The 16,213-nt window shown below is 40.5% G+C and overlaps 1 protein-coding gene and 1 pseudogene across 2 annotated transcripts in view; one reads left to right on the top strand and one right to left on the bottom strand.

The window, feature by feature from the left end:
• Positions 1–16,213, top strand: part of LOC117251295 (NT-3 growth factor receptor-like) — a 666,479-nt gene that overhangs the window by 419,444 nt on the left and 230,822 nt on the right. The window lies entirely within an intron of this gene.
• LOC144463571 (uncharacterized) lies at positions 10,992–13,632 on the bottom strand (annotated as a pseudogene).

Below are 16,213 nucleotides of genomic sequence, written 5' to 3'. Positions count from 1 at the left end.
TGGGTGAAATATTTATGCCAAGATATCTTATGTTGCCCACAGGGAAAGAAAATTTTTGGTCTGCAGGATTCCAAGAGTTCTCCGTTATTGGCAGTATTGTTGATTTGGACCAGTTGATGGAGTAGTCGGAAAGTTTAGAAAAATTTGTTATGAGATTAAATACTTAATGTAAAGACGACTTCGGTTCTTGCAGATAAAGTAAAATGTCATCGGCATATAGATTAATTTTGTGCTCTGAATTGGCGGAATGGATACCTATGATCTTGCTGTTCTGACGGACTGCCATAGCCAATGGTTCAATAAATATTGCAAACAGTAGAGGTGAGAGTGGACACCCTTGTCTTGTTCCTCTCTTCAAAGTGAAACTTTGAGATGTGATCCCGTTGGTGGTGACTGTGGCCTTAGGGAAATTATATAAGGCTGATACCCACTGGATAAATGACTCTCCAAAGCCAAATCCACTCAGGGTGGCAAATAGGAAGGACCAGTTGACCTTGTCGAAGGCTTTTTCTGCATCAAGTGACAAAATAATTGCTTTTGTGTTGCCGTGTTGTATTTTACTCATCAGATTAAGAACTGTTCTGACGTTATTACTTGAGTGTCTGCCATTAATGAATCCTGTTTGATCATTATGAATTATTGATGTGATTATTTTCTCCAGCCTACAAGCGAGTGCCTTTGAGATAATTTTGATATCACTATTGATTAGTGATAGAGGACAATAGCTAGAAGGAAGTGTGGGGTCTTTGTCTGGCTTTAGTAATAATTTGATTGCTGCTGTATTCATGTGAGGTCTTATACCTCCATTCTTTTTGATCTCTGTCACTGTCCTGAAGAAAAGTGGTGCTAATATTGTCCAGAAATGTGTTATAAATTTGGCAGGAAAGCCATCTGGTCCTGGAGCCTTACCTGTTGGCATTTTGTCTAATGCGCTCTGTAGGTTATTAATAGTCAGGGGAGCGTCTAAGATGTTTCTGTGTTCAGTGGATAATTGAGGTAAATTTAGGTTGTCGAGAAAAGCCTGAATATCTTCTGGGTTTGGATTATTTACTGTTGAATATAAGTTATGGTAAAAAGTATAGAAAATCTGATTAATCTCTTGAGGAGATTGTGTGTAATCGCCGGACGGCCCCTGGATTGTTGGCATCAGAGATTTTTCTTAATTGCGTTGGAGCTGATTAGCCAAAAATTTTCCTGATTTGTTACTGTGTTCAAAGTTATTATATCTTAGCTGCTATGTGATAAATTCAGTTTTCTTTGATAGAATATTGTCCAGTTGCAATTTTGTACACTGTAATTGGCTCCATACTTGATCACTTGGATTGTTTGCATATTCCTGTGTTAGTTGTTTGATTTTTTCCTCAATGTTTTTTTCTGCTTGCAATTCCCGTTTCTTCTTGTAGGAGGAGAACGATATAATTTTTCCTCTGATTACTGCCTTCCCAGCTTCCCATATTAAAGATGGAGATAAATTTGGAGAGTCATTATCTTCAAGAAAGTTTGCCCACTCCCGTCTCACCATTTTGTCAAAGTCTGGGTCTTTAAGTAATGAGATATTAAAGCGCCATGTTGGGGACCGTTTATGGATGGTTTCTATTTGCAGATTGAGTGATATTGGTGCATGGTCGCTGATAATGATCGGGTGTATTTTTGTGGTAATTTTTTGTGAGATGGAGTTATTTAAGAGAAAAAAGTCAATTCTTGAAAATGAGTGATGCACCGGAGAGAATAAAGTATATTCCCTCTTCGATGGGTATTTGAGTCTCCAGCCATTGCCAAGCCCAAAATCATCCATATATTCCTGTATTACCTTAACCGATTGTGATTGCTTTGTGTGTGCTGAGTTACTAGATTGGTCTAATGATGAATTTAGGACTGTGTTAAAGTCTCCTCCGATTATAGTTGTCGAGCTGTCTGATAGGTTAGATAGTAGAGAGAAGACTGTGTGAAAGAAGGCTGGATCATCATTATTAGGGGCATACAGATGAACGATTGTATATAATTTGTTAAAGATTGTTGCCTGAATAATGATGTAGCAGCCTTCTGGGTCTGTTACCATGCTTTCTTGTAGGAGAAAAATATCTGTTTTCAATTTGTGACAAAGTCCATCACTTTAATTTTTTTCGCCTGTGAGCGAATGCCGTGTACATTCCAGGATACCAAGTTTAACTTTGACATTAACAAAACACTGTTTCTACAGTACTAGCTAAATTATCTAAAATTAACCATCATCCTTACTTTTCCGTAATATAGTTCATCTAGGTGCAGTGTCATTACTAGTTTGGCTTTACTAGACATTTGATATATTCTGTAGATCTATCTTTTTACAACCCTATTTTACAACTCTATTTTACAAGCTAAAAACAAACCTACCGTCCTAAAAACGCTGTTTCTAGCGTATTAGCTAAAATATCGAAAATTAGCTGACATCTTTACTTTTTCTTAACATATTTCATCTAGGTGCAGTGTAATAACTAGTTCGGCTTTACTAGATATTAGATATATTGGGTAGATATATCTTTTTACAACCCTATTTAGAACCCTACTTTGCAAATCAGAAGAACTACAACTATGTTTCTGATATGTATCAAGCTGCATGGCGCAGTCCCAGGGAATTGTAGTTTTTAAAAAATATAAGTGTTTTTCCTAGATTTGGAAGTTGTAAATACTGAATTGAGAGTACACTGTGGACTTTACGGGGATGGTAAACACACTTGTGTAATCAGATTTTAAATATCTAATTTCTAAATGGGTGAAAATTAATTTTGTCCATATTTTACCCATATCTGACAGCACCCCCAGTTGTTGACTACACTCACATGATAGTTGAGGTCAAGAGCTCTCTATAACAGTTGGTCCCATGTCTGTACCCCCTTTTGTTGCTGAGTTATAAGCCCTCAAACATGCACTGAGGTCAAGCTTCAAAGGTGAATGGCTGAAAGCAGGAGCCATGCAGAATCATCATACTGACATATGTTACTCTCCAGGTTGAGACATTTCCAATGATGTATTTGGTTTAGCTCTACAACAAAGTTTTGATTTTTTCATTTTTTGGACACAAGCCATGCCAGGTAGTTTCAGAGAGCATTTTGAAGGCCCAGTGTATAAAATGATTTTTATTTGTTTCTTTGCTTGTTTTTTTCTTTTTTACTGTAGATAGTTACTAAAATGAGTCATCCTCAGACAATACAATACTACTAAAAAGTAAACCAATAATAACAATAATGAAATAAGCAAAAATAATATTAAAATTATGTTGAAATTTTAAAATCTATTTACAGAGTGGAATGGTAGCCTAATAGATATCTTAGATACAATTTATTATTGTTTAGACACTATTTATTATTGCTTAGATACTATTTAGCCTATTATTGTATTTACTTTTAGCATGTTCTACTTTTATCTACTGTGGGCTATATGTTTTAATTTATTTAATAACAAATTTATTTTATATTCGGCCTACATCTTTATATTTTATGTCATTTATGATAGTTTATGTCATTTATGATAGTTTAGTTCTTAACTCCAGTGTTTCCTCGGTGGGAGCGTGTGCGCCGGGTGTGTGTGTGTGTGTGGGGGGGGGGGCCACCTTCCTCCATGTGATGGTGGTTCCTCTCTGGTTCTTCCGTGCTTAGCCGTATTTTTTTCTTCTTATTCATTTATTTATTAGTGCCATTTGGATTCGGTTACGGCAGACGGACGGCAATCTGAAATGGAATGAAGCCCACACACAGCAGACAGTAGATACAAAACAGCAGTCGAACGCGCCCCATCCACCCACAGCACAATGCTCTTAAAGCCCTACGTTATCAAAAGCTGGCAAAATACATTTATTTTATTTTATGGCCTTGACATTAACCTGTCATATTGTTGAGTTATCAAGGACACTTCCGTGTTTTTCCAGATATTATTGAGGAAAACGAGGTTGACGTGACGTTATTGAATCAGGGAATCCGTGTGTCCACCACGAAAAAGGATCCTAATTGACTTTACATTGGCATTGTTTCCGTGGTACCGGCACGTAATTTCAACCCATTACGTGCTGCCAACACAGAATGCAGTGTTAAGAGGTCGTGGTCATTTCACATATTTCTGTGAGATCAGGTTGCACAAGTCAAGTCATACAAACTCATAAAGATAATAGAATATAAACTGCACCCAGTGATGGAATGTGACTAAATACATTTACTCAGGTACTTTAAGTACAAATCTGAGTCTTTTCTTCTCATGTCACCACCTACTTCTACTACACTACTTTTATCTGACAACTTCAGTTACTAGTTACTTTTAAAATTAGGATTTTGCCCTCAAAACATATGAAAATGTATAAGCACAGCTAGAACTATGTCAGTTTTTGAAATGACATAAAATATATTTCCCATTATTTTGATGATCATCTAAATAATTTTGTAGTGCAAAAACATTCCATGGCTCCAGCTTCACAAATGTGAGGATTTTCTTGCTGCTTTTGCTTTTTATTATTATTATTATTATTATTAATTTTTATGTTGAGGTTTGAAGTGTTGGTTGGACAAAACAAACATTATGAAAGTGTCACTCTGGGCTCTGGGTAATTGTGATGCTATCTCTCACTTTTTCCAGAATTTTTACACACCAAACAATCGATTGATTATTGGAGAAAATAATCAGCAGATTAACCCATAATGAAAATAAGCATTAGTTAAAGGTTCAAAATGAGCTCCATCTCAACCAGCTACAATAGTAAAATACTGCTTTTACATTAATGCATGAGTCATAATAATCTAGTAAGATCACATATAGTAATAGACTACAACAGTCACAGGGGACATTTTTACAGTACTTTTATTCATATACCTTAAATTCATTTTCCTGATAATACTTACATATTTTTAGTCAGGTAACATTTTAAATGCAAGAATTTGACTTGTAACATAGTATTTTCACAGGGTGGGATTCGTTACTTTTGTATTTTGTATATATTTGTTTATATTTTTTGTTTTTGTTCATGTATCGCTCTCACAGTGGTGACTGTATGTGCGTAACGGCCTGGAGCTGACAGTTAATGAGTTACTGAAAACTTAACTCACATGTATCAAGCAGATAGAACTGAATAAAGCACATGGTGAAGCTTTCATCAGTGATAGTCAAGCAAGTCGCAAGTCCTCAAATTTGTGACACGAGTTGGACCACCTCTGCCATATTCCTGCAATACCCCTGACAGGACTCTCCGGAAGTCACGGTCACAAGCCCTGTCCTAGTCCACAAAACACATGTAGACTGGATTGGCAAACTCCCATGACCCCTTCAGCAGCCCTGCAAGCGCAAGGTCAAGGTGGTCCACTGTTACACAGCCAGGATGGAATCCACATTGTTCCTCCAGAATCTGAGGTTCGACAATCGTTCGGAGTGTCTTTTCCAGCACCCTTATTTTTAAAAATGTGAACCACCACCCTGGTCTCAGGCATTGTCCCCAACCTCCATGTGACACTGAAAAGGCTTATTAGCCAAAACAATTAAAAAGAGCCTTTAGCATCTCAGGATGAATCTCATTCATACCTGGTGCCTTGCCACCAAGGAGCTTTTTGACTACATCAGCGACCTCTGCCAGGTATATGGATGAGGCTCCCCCTGAGTCTTTAGATTCTGCCTCCTCCACAGAGGATGTGTTGGTCAGGTTCAGGAGTTCCTCAAAGTGTTTTTATATATCCCCAGTCTGGGTCAGCAGTTTTCTTCTTTTGCTGAACACATCCTGAGACAAGCCCTGCTTTCCCTTCCTGAGTTCTCTAATAGTTTGCCAGAACTTCCCTGAGGCCAACCAAAAGTCCCTCTCCAAAGCCTCCCCAGACTCCTCCCACACCTGGGTTTTTGCAATCTGCAATAGCCACATCCCTTCTGTGCAGTTGATATCCATCTGCTACTTTAGGAGACCCCTGGGCCAACCAAGCCTCCTTCTTCAACTTGACAGCCTCCTTCCCCACTGCTATCCATCAGCGAGTTCCTAGGTTGTCGCCATGACAGGCACTGAAGACCGTCTGACCACAACTTATAGCAGTCACCTCCACAATGTGGGTTCTGAACACAGTTCACTAGGATTGCATCTCCCCAACCTCCCCTGGGATAAACAAATAATTCTTCTGGAGTGATCCAACTCACCACCATGTGATGATCATTTGACAGCTCTGCTCCTCTTTTCACCTGAGTGTCCAAGACATGTGGCAGCAGATCTGGTGATATGACCACAAAGTCAATCACAGATCTTTAGCCTCCGGTGTTCTGGTACTTAGTACACTTATGAACCATCCCATGCTCAAACATGATGTTTGTGCTGTGTTGGTGCTGTGCTTAGAGGTGAGCCCAACTTTATCTAGTTGGTACCGCTCCACCTCTTGCACCAGCTCCAGTTACTGCCCTGCCAGAGAGGTGAGGTTCCAAGCCCCAAGAGCCAGTCTGAAATCCCCGGGGTCAGATGTCCCCTCTGCCCAGCTCATTATGTACCTGACCCCAAACTGAGCCTCATGAATCAAGGTCCGGCCATCAGAGGCTTATTAACCAGCTCCCCTCCCAGGTCTGGCTCCAGCACAATAAGGCCTGTTGACTCGCTCTTAGTCTATCCAATACACCATTTGGAATTTAGAAGGAAATCTCTGATGGTTCAGTGCAAGATTAATTTTATTTATTTTTTTTATTTAATTGTAATGTCACTCAAGTGAAATTTATGCTGAAAATTCTAAAATAGTGGCAAAGGATTTAATATTTCTTATCTACAAAAACAATCCAAGACTTTATTGGTCCCACCCAGATAAACAAAACAAAACAAAACAAGAAACATTGGCTGGAGCTCTATGACAGATTTGCATAATAGGCAGTCTGGCAGCAAACCAAAGGAATGTGGCAGGTAAGTATTCAGTATACTGAGGAGTTGATGAGGGGATTAGCAGTAGGGGTGCAGGTGGTTGTAGAAATAAGAGTTGAGTTGGCTGCTGGTATAGGCAGAAAAGCTGAGTGCTCTAGATGAGACAGGTAAGTGTGAGGGCACGGCAGTTGAGATGGAGAGAAAGAAAGGAACAACATAGTGAGTCATACAAACTGCACTGGAAACAGGGCTCTCCATATTGTCAACCAGATCCACTAACAAGCGATGTTCATTGCTTGTTAGCTGAGGTGTGCACTCAAAGCTACCAACAGAATCAAGCCAAACAAATAAAACCCTCTCAGCTCTGTATTGTGGCTTTCACTTTGATAAGCCAAGCTATTTTATATAGTGCAGATTTAAATGATTCAAAATAAAAAGGGACAATTCTTACTCATAATATTGTCTTTCGGGTTGGGAACCTGAAGTCAGTGGGAATATGTGCATGACATCTGCCATATCCAGTTTTTTGATGGACAGTACTAACAATAATAATAATGTAATAACAATGTTGGCTGATGCCGCGCTCTCTGTCTCTCTCACCTCCTTGCCAGCGCCCGTACTTCTGTTTGGCTTTTCTGTTTCTTTTAGGTTATCTCCACAACACCACACCTCGCATGCTCCACACATCCACATGTACACTACTGATCACACTGACTAACACACCCCATACCTGCAATGTGTTTATTTACATTGCTTTATTTAAATAAATATAGTTTTGTATTTGAGTTTGTGCTGTGTCTCTCCGTTTTTTTCATTGCCTTTGAGCTGGGTTATGGATCTAACAGCAATTGTGCTTCACACTGATGAGCTGTTTCACACATATCCCATGCCATACAATGAGATCTCTTTGTAGTTTCCACCTTTTTTTTATTTTATTTTATTTATTTATTTATTTTTTTTACTTCAAGCAGATTTCCAACTAGGCATATCAGGTCCAAATGTTGTAGTCCAGCTCTGACAACATCAGCAACTTTATAGAAGTAGTAACAAGCTTCATAGCAAGACTGTATCACCCCTGCAATGACTGTGCAGTCATTTATGAACGGAAATCATTGGTTGATGGACCCGTCCACGCTGCTTTTGGTGAATGTGTTGCTGCTTGCAGCACAAGACTTACAAAACTCAGCAACACACACCCACACACACAGACCCCATGTCTTCAGGGCATACACAGAGAGAGAAACACCATATCAACCATCTGTTGATTACATCAATCTGTTCATTTAGTGTTGCCTTACAGCCAACCCTCATTACTGCCCGTAGGGTGATAGTGGCCTTACACACACACACACACACACACACACACACACACTGGCTTTTGACTTGTGGCTCATGCAGAGATGAAGTGTGTTGATATGGAGTCTTAGACACTCAAAATGGATGCTTTTTTAAAGAAGTTGGAGCAAAGCAAAAATCTGCTAATTCCATTAAGTCTCCATAAATCTCCCTCTTCATACACTCTGTTCGTCTATTTGAGGAGGAAATGACATCTCTATTTTCTCTTCAGAAGGCATATTGTCATATTTATCACACTGTAGTCTGCTTTTACATCCATTAGTCTTTTAATGTCCAGAGAGGACTGATGACTATCTGTCCGTCTGCAAGTATCTGTCTCTTTCTCTCTCCATCTCTGTCTCTCAGTCTCGCTTTATTGACATGATAGTATCTGTATTCTGGAGCTGAAGTGGAAGGGCATAACACATGGCTCTACTGGTATATCTACACTTGGCAGCCAAAAGATTGAACGAGCAAACACTTGTTTCCAAAACACGATGCCACTTACATTGTATGCTTTGCATTTATACATTTTATGCTAAAATTGTTGCTGTGGCATTCTTAAGCCTTCCAGATAACTGAATTATCATAAAAGTGATGTGTTTTGACTTATATTATTGGATATTCTGTCAACTTCCTGTATTTTGTTTAATAAGTAAGGCTTTCATCTTAGTCATGTGCAGACAGCCACGATGCCATTTTTGCATTTTTCCCACATTTCTACTGTTTATATTCGCGTTTTTCCACTACCCATTCATACTGTGAGCACCATTACCAGCGCGAGCTGTGCATGCACGGACAACACCTGCGCTGTGACCACAGTTTGGCTGGGAAGCCTTTATCTCCAACACTTGCGGATCGAAACCACTTGGAAAACACCTGCGCTTGGACCACAGTTTATGGCTGGGACATGCAATTTCAAGCACCAACACTTGCTGAAGACTAAGGTAATTATTTTACTGAACGAACGCATGTCTGTGTCTGTGTGCGCGAGCCAGCCATTACGTATTTTCACTTTACTGACATTAGCCTACAAACATTACAAACTAAACATTGCGCTGTGCACTTTGCACTGTTTCTTTCATTCTTTCTCCGTGTTGTGAGTGTATGTGTGTACCTGTGTGCCCATGCACAGCCCCGCGCACACGTGTGCCTCCGTGCCGTCAGCCAAAACTATGCTCCATGTATTTTGCCATAAAGCATGTTTCTAAATACAGTGTGGATTGTTTGTCTTACGTTAATAGTTATTACACAGTGCATTTACAGTGCTCTCATTTTGCATCTCCTCTAATATACTGTTTTTGATTTCTTATTCCTCTATACATAACACATCCCTCGGTATGGACTAATATGTACATATGTATATATATATATAAAAAAATGTGTATATATATATATATATATATATATATATATATATATATATAAATATACATATATAGTAGTATGTAGTATATACTGAAAGGAGACGAGTCCTTTGTCTGAAGCAATCAGAAGATCATTTGTAATTTGAACTAGTGCTGTCTCAGTGCTATAATGCACTCTAAATCCTGACTGAATTTTCTCAAATAAATTATTATCATGGAGAAAGTCACACAGCTGGTCTCCGACTACTTTCTGAAGGATCTTTGAAAGAAAGGGATGATTAGATATTGGTCTATAGTTGGCTAACACCTCAAGATCCAGGGTGGACTTTTTTTTAGAAGAGGTTTAATTACAGCTACCTCAGAGGACTGTGGTACATAGCTTGTTAATAAAAATATATTGATCATGTCTAATATATGAGTGTTAACTTAAGGTAAGACTTCCTTAAGTAGCCTAGTTGGGATGGGGTCTAATAGACACGTTGATGATTTAGATTAAGAAATCATTGCGGTCAATTGTTGAAGAGAAATCAGGGAGAAGCAATCTAAATATATATATAAGGTCTTACAGCTGTGTTTGAGGGCAGATAGGTACTATCTGAGGACAAGAGGTCATGAATTTTGCTTCTAATAGTTAGAACTGTGTCATTAAAAAAGCTCATAAAATCATTACTGCTAAGGGCTAAAGGAATACAAGGCTCAATAGAGCTGTGACTCTCAGTTAAAGTCAGTACGGGAAACCTCTGTTACAGAAGGACATGGTATTAAATTTAACGACGATGGAATCATCACAACAGCACTATCTGATAAACATCTAGTATAGTAATTGTTGCTGAGTGGTGTGTAATCGAGTAAAAAGAAATCAAAAGTAATTAAATAATGATCTGATAGTGAGGGATTCGGTGGAAAGACTGGTAGGTTATCAATTTCAATTCCATACGTCAGAACTAGATCGAGGGTATGGTTAAAACAGTGAGTGGGTTTATGTACACCCTGACTGAAGCCAATAGAGTCTAAAAATGAGATAAACGCAGTAGCCAGGGAGTCATTATCAACGTCAACATGAATGTTAAAATCACCTACAATAATAACTTTGTCTGATTTAAGAACTAAACTGGATAAAAATTCTGAGAATTCAGATACAAATTCGGAATACGGGCCAGGAGCTCTGTACACTACAACAAATAAAAGTGGCTGCGAGGTTTTCCAGGTTGGATGTAAAAGACTAAGGACAAGGCTTTCAAAGGAATTATCTAGTTTAGGTTTACGGCTGATTAATAGATGATTAATGGATGCAACTCCCCCTCCTCGGCCACTGTCTCGAGGAATGTGGGTATTATTATGACTGGGAGGAGTGGATTCATTTAGACTGACATATTCATCTTGACACAGCCAGGTTTCAGTGAGGCTGAGTAAATCAGTATTATTATCTGATAATTTGTTTACTAACTGGGTTGTCAGGGTTTTGAATTACAAATAAATTTGGCCAGGTTCCAAGAGATGAGAGCAGCTCCATCCAAAGTGGAATTAATGCCATCTCTTTTAATCAGACCAGGTTTTCCTCAGAAAGTTTGCCAGTGATTAACGAAACCCACATTGTTTGCTGGACACCACCTTGACAACCAGCGATTAAATGATGACATGCGGCTAAACATCTCATCAGTGTTCAGATTTGGGAGGGGTCCAGAGAAAACTACTGATTCCGAAATGGTTTTAGCGTATTCACACACCGAGGCAACATTAATTTTAGTGACCTCCGATTGGCATAACCAGGTGTCATTGCCGCCGACGTGAATAACAATCTTATTAAATCTATGTTTAGCCTTAGCCAGCAATTTTAAATTGGACTCAATGTCACCCACTCTGGCCCCAGGAATACATTTGACTATGGCCGCTGGTGTTGCTAACTTCACGTTTTTCAAAATAGAGCTGCCAATGATCAGAGTTTTCTCCTCAGCGGGTGTGTCACTGAGTGGGGAAAAACGGTTTGAAAAATGAACAGGCTGGTGGTGAACAATGGGCTTCGGCTTGGTACTATGCTTCTCCCAGACAGTTACCCAGCCTCCCGGCTGCACGGGGGTTACCGGGGGATAGCAGCAGAGCAGAGGCAGAGGCTATGCTATGAGGCTATGCTATGTGGCTCTGTGCCGGCTACAGGGGGGCTGGCTAATTACCGCAGCTACCGAGTGATTTTCCATGGTGCGGAGCCACACTGTCAATTCACTAAGCCTCGTCTTAGATAAAAAACATAAAGAAAACATAGAAAATATGTATATACAATATATAAATATCTTTCTGGATTAAAAATCGATAAAAAATATATAAAAAAGTAAGGCACCAAAGTGAATTAACTGTACACACAAGACTATTTACAATGTATACACAATACATTTATAGATGTGGAATATTGCACAGTACATGTAAATTGCGCAGAGTCTTAGCAGTGATGACAGTGTCACATTACTTCAGATGTTGCTTGTTAAAGAGTCTGACAGCTGATGGGATGACTGACAAGTCAAGTCAAGTCAAGTCAAAATTTATTATAGCCCAAAATCACAAAAAATGCCTCAATAGGCTTTACATAAAAACTCATAAGCAAATTACAAATAACACAACAAATAAAATATATAAAAACAAGTGAAATGACTATGTAGAACAAATAAACAAACAAAACAAAATAAAAACAAAGCAAAAAAATAAAAATAAATAAATAAATAACATTGGCACTTGTATATATAAAAAACTAAACATAAATTGATGTGTACAATGATTGAGTAGTAGTAGGTAGCCATGATGTAGTATGTAGGAACAGAGACTATGTGATGTTAAAGGCAGATGCAAAAAGGTGTTTTGAATTTACTTTTGAAGGAATCGACTGTGTAAGCTTCACAGATTTGAATGCGAAGGTGGTTCCTGAGGAGAGGGGCTCGGTATGAGAAGGCTCTACCACCTACTGATGATTTATTAATTTTGGGGATGATAGGAGACCGACATTATGGGACTGTGGAAGCCTGATTGATAAACGTGGAGTAAGTAGAGATGATAAGTAGGATGGTGCAAGTCCGTGTAATATTTTATAAGTTAAAAGCAGAATCTTGAAGTCCGATCTAGTGTGTACAGGGAGCCAGTGTAATGAAATGAGAACAGGGGTGATATGGTCAAATTTTCTGGTTCTGGTTAATATCCTGGCAGCAGTATTCTGAACGAGTTGTAGTTTCTGATGTGCTTTGGACCTAAGATTAACATTTCAGTTTTTCAGTATTTAAGAGAAGGAAGTTTGATGACATCCACTGTTTGATTTCTTGTGTGCACTGTTCTAGATGGATCAGTTGATGAGAGGTGTCAGGCTTGATGAATATGTAGAGCTGAGTATCATCTGCGTAAAAGTGGGAACCTAATTTGTATTTATTGATTAATGAACCGAGGGGTAGCGTGTAAATAAAATGAGAGAATGGGACCAAGCACAGACCCTTGTGGTACACCATAATTGACCTTTTTGCATTCTGAAGAGCAGTTATTATGAAAACAAAGTGAGATCTGTCGGTAAGGTAGGATTTGAACCAGGCGAGGGCAGAGTCGATAAGTGCAGTGTCCTACACACCCCAAAGGACCTCAGTCTCCTCAATTCAATTCAATTCAATTCAATTCAATTTTATTTATAAAGCCCAATATCACAAATCAAAATTTGCCTCACAGGGCTTTACAGCATACGACATCCCTCTGTCCTTAGGACCTTCACAACGGATAAGGAAAAACTCCCCAAAAAAACCCTTTAAGGGGGAGAAGAAATGGTAGAAACCTCAGGAAGAGCAACTGAGGAGGGATCCCTCTTCCAGGACGGATCCCTCCTCAGTTGCTCTTCTCAGCAGGTGGAGACGACTTTGGCCCTTTTTGTACAGGACGCCGATGTTCGTGGACCAGTTCAGTTTATTGTTGAAGTGAAGACCCAGGTATTTGTACTCCACCACGGCCTCAATGTCCAAACCCTGGATGTTCACTGGAGTAGTCTGGGGTGCTTTCCTGGTCAATCACTGACTCCTTTGTCTTGCTGGCATTGATGTGAAGGCGGTTGACTTCACACCAGTTGACAAAGTCCATGATGACCCCCTGTACTCCATATCATTCCCTCTGTCACACACCCAACAATGGCTGTATCAGAGCACTTCTGGAGGTGGCAGCTGTCCATGTTGTATCTGAAGTCCGATGTGTATAGGGTGAAGAGGAAGGGGGCAAGGACTGTCCCTTGTGGAGCCCCTGTGCTGCAGACTACTAGGGCTGTAGTCAACCAATGAAAATCTTGGTCGACTAAAGTCATACATAATCTTCAACTAAACGATTAGTAGAAAAGGAGAAAAAAAAAATCTGCACACTATTTTTACTTCTGTGGTGGTGTGTCTGTGTCACTCTGCAGTTACACCTCCAAGTCGGCGGTGGAGGACTGTGTTAAGTGCTGTAAAGTTTAGTTTCAAAACACACTTTAAATAATGGCTTAATAGAGACAGTTTCAAACACAAGGGGCTCTAGTTTCGCAGACCGGGCGAGGCAGGGGAGCAGCGCACCTGCGCTTCGCCAACTGGGTGTGGTGTAGAAGTGAAAATCGGTGCCTGGAAGTGGGCCAGATGGCACCCGACCTCGTCTCCTACTTCTCCTGCAGATCGTCCTCTGATGTTGATTTAGTACCTTAGGTTCAGTTGGCAAACACTTAGAGAAACACTGGAGTCGAGTGGAATCAGGTGCAATCGAGTTTAATGTGTTCACAAGCAACAACACATACAACTCATTGAGTCAAGCTCCGGAGCACGACTGAAAACTGGCTCTCAGCGCACTCTCTTTTATGCTGGTGGAGGTTCGACAGAATCTCCACCTTTTTTCATTAATCCTTCCCACTTAGACCCAAATCTATTGGTGGCGAGTTTTTCCCTTTTGTCCAGTCCTGAACAGGCCTGTTTCTAATGGTGTAATCACTTTCACTTCAGGCCTGGAATTTCCCAAATTCTCCACCCTTAGATTTGGGCCTGCTTTCACTTTATTTTTTAAAAAATATATAAAACCTGGGGACTTTCTCTATACAGTCCCCTGTACTTTCAAACAATGTGAGCTTAGAATGTGTGTCGTGCAATACAAACATTAAAGAGTGTGTGTGTGTTATTATTAAACAATACATGGTGTGGTGTATGTGTGCTCTTCAATATAAATGCATAACCTTGTGTTGTGAATACATAAACTTGTGTAACATTGTTTTTATCACACATACTGTAGATACATAACAAACAGCTTTATAGGAACTTGTAACATAAAACATGGTTATATGAACTTCACTCTTAATCAGCTCATGCAGTCTGATTTAAGATTAAATCTTACACTACATTCCCCCCTTTGGGGCTACATAGTCCCATCTAATGCTTGAATCAAAGAGAGGAAAAATATATATATTCCCCCCTTTGGGACTTCATAGTCCCATACTATTAACCTAAGCTCAGTAGATACCACTATAAATCAACTCTAGTGATTTTTCTGCATCATTGCACCGAGTAAGCATTATGGTATAGTATTTAGAATATAAAAGCTATCCTGATGACCTCCTTGTTATTTTCTGCTGCATGCATAGTCATTCATAATGGCATTCTTATACATAGGTCACAATCGGCAAAATGCATCTCAGTCCTAGCCAGTATTGCTGGTCGGTTGTTGTCCATCAGGCACATATGATGTGCCCATCATCCGCAGGCGCCGATAAGATGCCACCTGATCCCTCAGCATTCCGACCTCCTGCTGCAGGGCATCCCTAGCCTGGGTCAGCTCCAGGACTTGGTTGCGCAGATTGCGTGTCTCTTGTTCGATGAGCTTCATATGTTCTGTCTGCAGCTTCTTGTTTTCAGCCTTTCTGATTACATAGGAGCCATAGCGAATTCTGCGGATTCTCTTCCGCAGTATCAGGGGGTAACTGTGCATAAGTCGGCGGAGAGGTCCATCGGGGAAAGGATGGAGCAGTGTGCGTAGGTTTTTCACCACGTCAAGATGCATTTTCAGGGTTGGCTACCCATCGGGCAGGCTCCAGAGGTGGCCTTCCACTATCTCAGGGCACACTTCATACTCCTGCTCCAAAATGTCCTGGGTCTCTTCTGATAGGGCCTGCACCGACAGGTGGCCCTCATAGTGGACTTCCAAGTTCACCTCTGAGAATGGGACTGCAGGCGGTGGGCTGGTGGGCGAGTAACTGGTCGACAGTTGGTTGACATTGCCCTCTGGTGAGGACGACGGATCAGGGGAGCGTAATGGCAGCATGTCAGCACGGGCATTGTGCTGAAAGTTTCCCCCTTGAGGCGGTGCCTGCGCAGTGGTAGGTGTCTGGACTTTTAATGCGGCTTGCATCAGGTACTGGGAAGACTGCAGGCCTGGATTCACATTCCCCCAATTTACTTCCCGACTAGGACCCGCCTGGACCTGACTTCCCGAGGTGGAGGTACTGGCGAGTGGTTCCTGTCGGGCCCCAGTGTGGCTGGGGACCTCGGGCCCTTGCAATAAGAAGCGGAGCAGGTCTTCAGAGGGGGGTTGGGCCAGGGCTGGAGCGTAGAGTTGCGCCAACGTCATCTGGTTGGAGCGTCCACGTCCTTCCATCGGGGTGCCTCCTCCAGGGGTGCAGGTTGGTGCAGGACGGCTGGCCATTGGACCAGGTAGC

This window comes from Epinephelus lanceolatus, chromosome 5, assembly GCF_041903045.1.
Source record: "Epinephelus lanceolatus isolate andai-2023 chromosome 5, ASM4190304v1, whole genome shotgun sequence".
In the NCBI taxonomy this organism is placed as follows: Eukaryota; Metazoa; Chordata; class Actinopteri; order Perciformes; family Serranidae; genus Epinephelus; species Epinephelus lanceolatus.
Note: the sequence above shows the minus strand (reverse complement) of the source record. Positions and strands in the feature narration are given on the sequence as shown.